Raw genomic sequence first — 9221 nt, forward strand, 5'->3', positions numbered from 1 at the left:
AGGTTCAACAAGGCAAAGTGCTGGGTCAGTGGGTGATGAGCAATTGTATTGTGCATCACTGTTGTTTGGTTGGGGGTTTTGTGTGGTTGAGTTTTTGTTTTTTGTTTTTTTTTTTAATATATATCTCTTTGTTATTTCCATTTTCATTTTTAGTAGTATGATACTGTACCTTATTAAATTGTTCTTACCTCATCCCATGGGTTTAACTTTTTGTTCCTGATTCTCCCCATCCCACTCTGGTGGGGTGGAGTCAGTGTGTGAACAAGTTAGTGGCTGTGTGGTACTCAGTCACTAGCTTCTTCCCTACTTCTGCCCAAGTCTTTATGTCTAAGGATCTCCTTAGTGTCTTTTAGAGCTTTATCACAGAAGCAAGAAAATTGGTGTCATTGAAGTGTCAGTGAAAATGTTCATGGGTGAGGAAGCAACAGCTGCAAAAGAGCTGAAAGGATGATCTGTACAGATAATGAAGAACAGTTTCCAGGCAATCAGAATAACAAATATATTGTTTCTGGCAAGCCCAGGAGGCCCACACTCTGATTAAACCACAGCACAAATGACTCATAAAGGGACAAACCTGCCCTCTCACCTGTGGAGGATAACAACAATGTTCTAGAATATCACACATATCAGTGCTCTCTTGTTACCCAATAGGTGATAAAAAAACATGGAACTAATAAAGAACTCAAGTGATTTAATTCAAATGCTCCAAATAGATTCCTCAAATTATTGTGTTATTACAAGAAGACTTTCTCCTCCGTAGTAAATGTGATACAGATTTCTGCTCTACAAACTCAACTTGTAAATAACTCTAAATCAAAGTGCACACTGCCTTGCTTGATGTGTGAAAAAGTTACTGCAGAACTGAAACAACAGATCATTGATTTCGCAGGCATTTTGGCATACATTTCATGTCATGCAGTTGGAGAAATGGTACTTTATTGCTGAGAGAAAGGAGCTTTTGAGGTACATTTTTTACCAATTCCCCAGTAATCTTAACAGGAAAAGTTAAGTTTATTCTGTTTTTTTTTTCTGCCTGGAAAGTGAGGGACACAAGAAATAATGGAATTTTAATTCTGGCCATTTGACTCAAGCCAAAGCTCAGCTTCATGCTCATTACTTTATGTCATTTGAAAAAAACTTCCTAGCTCCTTAAAATCCTGGAAATCATAAGAACTGCCTTTCCTGTGGTCCCGTTAAGCACTGAGAATTGAATGAGAGGGTCAGGGAGAAAGGTGGGCTGAGGCAGCAACAAACATGTTGAGAAGTGGCAGGCAACAGCTTCTTAAAGTGCTTTTCAAATCTAAGAATGCTCCTTACTACTGGGCCATCTTTTCTTTAGGTAGTTGCATAGTCAAACTGTGTTAAATCGTGAGTGGTCTTTGTCAGCTCCAACTGCAGAACAGTCCATTTTAGCTCAAAACTCTGTTGTTTTGACTAACTTTTAGCATAAGGTTTTAAATCTAGACTAACACATTTGGCTTTGCCTCAAGGGAATAGAGAACAAATACTTGCAATGCCGAATTCTGTTCTCAGCTGTCTCTAGTACTAGTGTTATTTTCTGGTTTACCACTAAGACTGAGGCCTGATTAGATTAAGAATATACAGACACAGCGTTGTTATATGAATGCTGCCTGGACATATACTGGAAACAAATTCAAGCAAACTAAATAGTGTAAAACTAGATTACAAATAGATTTCATGACTCTTTAAAAGCAATAGTGGCAGTGGGCTGATAGTTTTTTATTGATGCAGTAGTGTTGCTTACTTGTAAGGTGTAGTGGAGGTATCTATTATGTGTTGTACTTGTAAGGTGTAGTGGAGGTATCTATATATGTTGTATCCTATACAGATGTACATTTACAGAGAACAGAATTATTTAGTTTTGCAGTTTTGCAACTGCTGAGCATCAGTTCTTCCAGAAACATGTTTTGTGAGGAGTTAGAATTTTATCTGGCTTTCCTTAGGCGAATGTTTGGGCCAGTGTTTTGTGGTCTGCTTTTCTTTTTTTGTTGTTGGTGTTGTTTTTTTTGTTTGTTTATTTTGATGGTTTTTGTTTGTTTTGTTTGGTCATTTGGTTGTTTTTTAATAAATAATAAGTAAATTAAATGCTACTGTAACTTGTCCTTGAAGTAACATAAAAAACGAACCATCCATTACTTGTTTGACTAGAGTTTAGCATTGTTAACTGCTATGTAAATGTGCATAATGAATAAAGGGAAAGACTGTGAGCTATCCTTACATGTTGATTTGAAAGAAGAAGATGGGGGGGGGGGTTTAAAGATACTCTGGTTTGCAATGATTAATTTGAAGAAGGGAGAAAGAAAGCTGAAGGGGAAGCGTTCTGCCATGTAGCGCAGATGTGGCAAGAAATGAGAATAAAAGTACTCGAAGAGTCAGATCTATGTGAAGCTCTGTGTATACTGATGAGAGTGAAAGAAAAGCTGCTGGTGGTAAGTAATTGACAGAGAACAAAAGGAAGATAAATACAGAATAACCTGTGAATGAGAGAGATGTATTTTAAATGTACTGTGCTGTGAGTTGAAAGTCAGACAGGCAAGTGAGTAGGAGATTGCATTTACTAAGGTGTCTAATGACTGGCACATCAAAGACATTAGTCATGAGACCAGTGAAGGAAGAATTTTATGGTTTAGATGTTACCAGTGCTGCTAATCCCAAAGAACAGAAATGACGAGCAAGAGCCTAATGTAATAATTCCGATACACTGAAATACTTAGTTTCAAAGAAATATTGTGGGTTTGTGATCTCTGAATTGTCCCTCTTTCTCTCAACTGTGCACAGAAATTACATCAATCCTCTGAAGTCATTATCTAAGTTTCTTTGTAAGGTTAAGATTTATTTGCATCTTGTCATCCTCCCCTAGGGAGGAAGGAAATTTCTATAGTTCCATAAGTTGTTTTTCAGTAATTTTCTAATTTATATAATAATAGGTAAGCTGAGGGAGGAAATTTCATTAGACAATGAAAGAGTCACAGCATTCAGGTGAAGCAATACTGGGGTTGGATTTGATCACTGCCTGTGCCACAATTCCTGCATGATGCTAGATTAATTACTTATGCTTTCCCCAAATTGGGTGATTTAGCCAAGCTGTATGCCTAACCTTAGACTTTAAGACCCTCTTAGACTCTTGATTTGGTTATTAATCAAACAACTATAGATTAAGTCATGGGGAGCCATGCTTTATATGCTATGCTAAGTGGGATGCTGAAAAATTGAACCCTTAAAACTTATTAGACACATTTGATTAATTTTTCTGAGTCAAATTCAGCACACAGGTATCTGTGAGGTAGATGGGCCAACACAAGAGTTGGTTATAATGGGAGCTTGCACAAAAGGAGATTGAGTATGACTAGGGTAATTTAGAATCACTTGTCTGACCAAGTTAGTCTGATGTCTAATGTGGGATGAGTTGAATTGGTTGCTTGATTATCCTGACAAGGTTTCAACTGTATCAGCAGTGAAAGGATGTGGCTTATATGCAAGCGTTGCCTCTGCACTGGTCGTGACTCAGTTGCCCATGATTAGGGATCTAGTGCTATTCTAGATTCCTTGGCAAAAAATGTTTGACCTTTAGGGGCTAAATAGAAGGTGCTAAACCAGTCTCATGCATCCCAACTGGCACTTGTATACCTCAGCTTAGGTAGCTAGTCTAGCCTCTGATGTTAGGAGAGCAAAATTCACCACCAGAATTTTTGCTCTCTACAGTGTCAGGTTTTTATCCAGTGGAGACGTATGCATATTTACTAATATTTTTAAAAGTAAATAGCACAGGATTTGAAAGGCTCACAGATAAATTAATAATTTTATTTCATGTTAACTAATTAATATCAGCAGCAAAGATAAAATTTTCTGCATGCATGGGTCAATGAGTGTAACACAAACTACTCAACTTTTAAGTAAACATGAGCTACCATGTGCATTGAATGAAGCAATAGTTGCCTGGGAAAAATGTCTTTTATTATGAGATTAAAATTATTAACATAGGACACACTTGCAAGTGGTAAATTCATTCTGTGAAGGAAACTTAATTAAGGCCATTCCAAATATTAACTCTAAAAAACCCTCTAAAAACTCCTATATTTAAATGTAGTGACATTTATTTTAAGGAAGTAAAACCTCAAAAGTATAGAAAGAAATATAACCGTTAATCAGCTTCCTGTTAGATGTCATGAGCTGGAATCTATTTTACCCCTTACATTACATAGAACTCATAACCTCATACCACAGACAAATCACTGAGCCGTAAATTATTTAGTATACTGTAATTATTCTGCTCAATTTCCCTTCAACAGAAAACATTTTGATGCCTCAGAGTATGGAGTGACCCAATAATGAAATATAAAGAAGTTTAATTTTCTTCTGATGGAACTCAGGTGGAAGAAAAAAAATCTTATTGGAAAGCATGATTAGCTAATACTAAAATATTTCCCTGTAACCCCTCAATGTAGCAAGAAAGTATACACAGATCGATCAAATTCTTCTGTAGTGTAAAAAACATGTAATTTTGATGTTATCATTTTGAGACATTATGCCTTTTAATATCCAGATAACACACTGTAGAGCTGTATGCATGTATATACATATTACCCGAACCTGGCTAATTAATTTCACATTTTTACTCTGGTAGATTCAAACCCATGTTCTTGATTTTGCTCCTTTCACAACTCCTGCCTTGCTAATCGAATACAGGAAATGGATGGCTCTGACTATTCAAAGGGACACTTATTTGACTCTTGAGGGTAGCTAATCATTTGGAGAGAAAGGTCAAAAACCCATCTTAAATAAGAGTCAGATGAAGATTTGAATCTGAATGTAAATCTTGTAGAAAGGATATTCTGGTGCAGTGCAAGAAAGTCTTCAAAGCATGGAGAAAACACACTTTTCAGAAAACTGAATGGAAAAAAAAGTGGACTTCTTAGTACGAAGTGCCATCATTTTCACATCCTTTAAATAGGTATTCTAATGACCGCAGTTTGACTGGACTTAAGTTATGGGTGATTTGAAAGTAACTAAACATACGAGCAGTGCATGTCATGATTTTTTTGTTATTCTTATAATTGTTGTTCTACACTACTAATGCAGACCATAATGTCCCCATTAATTTTTTTAAGACATGTCAAATAATAAAAATTACTTCTATGTAATCTTATCTTGGCTTGGAATACTGTAACATAGAAGTATAGGAGAAAGTCTTCCAATGATCACCAGGGAAGTTTTCTGCCATGCTGGCCTGTGCCAGAACAATGTGGATACCTCTAGCAAAACTGCAACAATGAGTAAACAGAACAAACTGGTTTGAAGATATCATCTCTGAGCTAGACGCCTAGCATTTCAAGTCTCTTTGGGTATGTGCTAGCAGGGTGAAAGTTAATTTTAAAATAATTTTTTAAAAGTCTTTCTAATCAGTGTGTTTTGAATAGGTACCAGTTGGAAGTGTTTAGTCTTTTTATTATCCTGTTGAATTTCTAGGTGAAAGGGCGGCTGGAATCATCCTTCAAAGGATTAGAACAGTGTTGTTTTTCTTCTGTGCCTTCAGGCATGCCTAAGATAGTTTTGAACGTGCCTCTGTTTTCTGAGCTTTCATGTTTCCGTTAAGGAAACAGTATGCCAGAGAACATCTGTCCCTTACTTGTGCTTTCCTTACTTTGTACTTTGATTACATTAGAAATTTTACCTGATGACTCTGAAGATATTATTATCAGTGTTGGTTGATATAACAGTTTGTCAACTGCAGCCTCTTCTTGCTAGCAGTTCTTCCCTTTACTTATACTCCCATTTCAGAATCTTTCCCTATGTTTTAGAAAAGCCTGTCTTCTATATGGAACACCATTTTGAGAAATACTTTGTCATCTGGTATAATTGGGCTCTGCTAAAATACTGATTTAAATTCAGTAGCAAAACTTTTTGCTCATTTTCTTAGCTTTCTCCTCACATCCTACTTTTCTGTTTTATGGAAATAAAGAGGGGAAACAAATCTCTTGAATGCCTAAAACCCGAATTAGAATGGGTGAGGGAGAAAATTATTTTACATGCTTGACAGTTACAGGTACTGGTATTTCTCTGCACATGTTTGGGCTTTTTCATCTGAATTGTAAAGCCACAGTCATTTTCTGGTGCAAGAGACTCATTCCTCAAGTATATTCTACCTACACTCAGGCTAGTGTGATTGTAAAGCAAAATACTGTTTTATTAAGTCTCCTGTATCAAGTTGGTGTGGGTTTTTTTTACAGCTAATAACAGTTTCTGGCACACATGAATTTCAGGTTTGCCTGAAGCAATGTTTGGCATGCTCTTTGGGCTCCCTGTTTTTCTTGGTATTCTTCTTTCCCTTTTCACAAGGCAGCTTACTCTGAGAGATGACTGAAAACTCCCACTTTGTGTTACTTTGGCTCCACTTCACATAGTGTCACCAAGCAACAACAGCAGCTCGATATGCTGGGACAAGCCAGGTGCTGAGCATGCTCACAATACAGGCAGCAGTAACCTCCCTGCGCAGAAGGCAGTCCTGCTGCACTTCGACACACAGGGGGTCTGGAGTACTCCAATGTAGGGACTGTCAGCAGCTGAGAGAAGGCCAGGGGATTGAATCAGGTGCAAGGTCCAGACAGTGAGCCCAGATAGGAGATCAGGCCAGAGGTAGGACTAGAAACAAGGATACAGTAAGGTCCACCCACAGAACTGGGACAGCATTGTTCAGGTAAAAGTGGCTGTCCAGACCTCTGCTTAAATAGAGCTCGTGGGGCCTTGTGGTGAAGTTGAGCCAATCCCAGGGACTGGGTCAAGGCTATTAAGGCCAGTTAGTGGCACCTGCCTGTCATGGCACTGTCTGGGACTTGATTCTCACGGATTCTAAGACGACGCAATACCTTCTGACTCCATCCTGAGCCTCAAATCTTTAGCAGTTTTCTGAAAAGCGTTTCTGGAAAAAAAAAATAAAAAAAAAATCATGTATGTTCATTCAGATAACTTGTCATCTGACATGTAGATTACATCTGTCGTATTCAGCCACTGTAACTGATAAACCTCATAAAGTTAATGAGGAAGAAGTAACTCAATCAGATATTTTAATGTCATTAATTTGCATTTATTTGATATAGTCAGTATTACATGCACAGAAAATATTTTTTGTGCGTGTCATTTTATGATGTTTGTAAGCTGTAAGATGAACATTTCAGACAAATTGGCCGTCTTCTTCATTTGTAACTGCCTGGGGTGTGTCTGTGTTATTAAGTGGTTATCTTAAAAATGAGGAGGTAAATATGTAGGTGTCTTCAAATACTAGTCTGGTAATAAAATTAAAAAGGAAACTGGTAACAATAAGGCAAGTATAGACACTTATAAAAAATCAGCATTATGGGAGCAAATAATTATGCTTTCTTTCTGAAAGGGATTTTCTTGCCAAAACATTCAGCTGGATGCAGTTTAATTACTTTTTATATCTATATGAATGATCTTGGTGCAGAATTTATATTTCATGCCAGGGTGTTGGAAAGGTAATTTTCAAGGATACGTCTGTGTGCAGTGGCCAATTTATTTTTTTTAACAACTTGTAATGAGCATTTGTAACCTGCATTGTACACTAGTCCATTAATGACGTAATGAATGTCCTGTTGGCTAATCACAGCCTCAGAGTCCTGTCTCAACAGTGTTAACAATCCCCTTATAGTGTATTAGTGGTCAGTGAAGTACTAATACAGGCTAAGGTAATACCATTTTGTATTGGCATGCTATCCACACAGGTGCCACTATACTGACAGCACTGAAAATCACTTTGACATGTGTTAGTCACCTCCAGTTACGACTGAAAACAAAAGGAATTCTGGAAGCTTTCAGAAGGTCAGCTGACCATGCAAAGATGTACAGAGATGACCAGCCAACATGGTCTGACTGGAGTGATTTGTGGTTAGTATGTCTTTCTACATTTCCATCTGTCTGTAAGCCATGATATCTGAAAAACAGCAGCATGGGAAAGTGAGCATAAGAGTTGCTTTTGCAATTGCTACAGAATGCCAAGGCAGGAGTTTGTGGAATAGTATTTATGTGTGGAATAAGCAAAGCAGAAAATTGCCTAACAGAAGGAAAAAAAAACAGGCTGAAGAACAGTTTCACATTTGTAAGAGCGGTCTGCCTAGACAGCACAGGCTCAGGCATGGCAATAAATCACTTCTCTCATGCCCTCTCTTTTTCAAGTAGCATAGTGAAGATCTCTCATGCTGGTAAACAGCAAGGGTGGGTTTGTGTTTCTGTGGTTTGTTTTTTTTTTTTTTTTACCTTAGACTACTTCTGACAGCTAGGGGTGAGAAACGAGGTAGATGGACATGGAGGACTGGGCAATAGGAGCGTAGAGAGTCCAAGGTCATGCTGCACTCATTATTTTGTCCCCTTTCTGTCCTCTGTCCCTCAGCACTACATTGCCTTCCAAAGGCTGGATCAGTCAAAATTGATAAATACTGCTGTATGTGTAGAAAAGCCATTTGATAGGTCTGGAAGAAAATAATTAAGACCTATTGCTACACAATACCTTTTTCCATTCTGCCTATCAACAGACAGACTCCAAATACTCATTTATTGTCTCTAACATTCTCATTTTGGGGGGAAGGTGGCTGAGACTCCTAATTTATTGATATTTTTCTTTATTATTATTTCTTATTTCCTGATTCTCTTATTGAGGTAACTAGATCAGTCCTATGGCTTTAGCTTTCTTATTTTATGTCCTGAAGTAAAAGTACAGGGAACTTTGAATAAGGAATCTCTATACTCTAATTCACATTAAATGCATATATATTGTTAGTATTTATGTGGCAGTGTAGATGTATGCTTAACAGAAAGAAAAAGGTATTTAAAAAAATAAGTATACATAAAGAGTGAGAGTTGGTGAAAGTTTTGTATTATTTAATTTGTATCATTAAATAAGATGGGGTTTTTGGTTTGTTTTGTTGTTTTGTTGAGTTTTTTTAATATAGGGAGTTTGGGACTGCTAATTCTTGTGATTCCATGTATTATTTAAAGTTCAGTTGTGGATTGTATCATGTTACGTGTTTTGGAACAAGAAGCAGCCTACACTGGAGATTATTTTAGAAATCTAGATTTCTTCAGTGCTTTTACTTCAAGAGCTACAACTGTCATCATGCGGGTATGAATGAGCTCTAATATGCAGGCAGTATAAAAGGCAGTACCAGTATCTGTTATGAAATGGGCTCCTA

Source organism: Pezoporus flaviventris, unplaced genomic scaffold (assembly GCF_033815535.1).
Source record: "Pezoporus flaviventris isolate CSIRO_AGI_PZ_B2104156 unplaced genomic scaffold, CSIRO_AGI_Pfla_v1 ptg000086l, whole genome shotgun sequence".
NCBI lineage: Eukaryota > Metazoa > Chordata > Aves > Psittaciformes > Psittacidae > Pezoporus > Pezoporus flaviventris.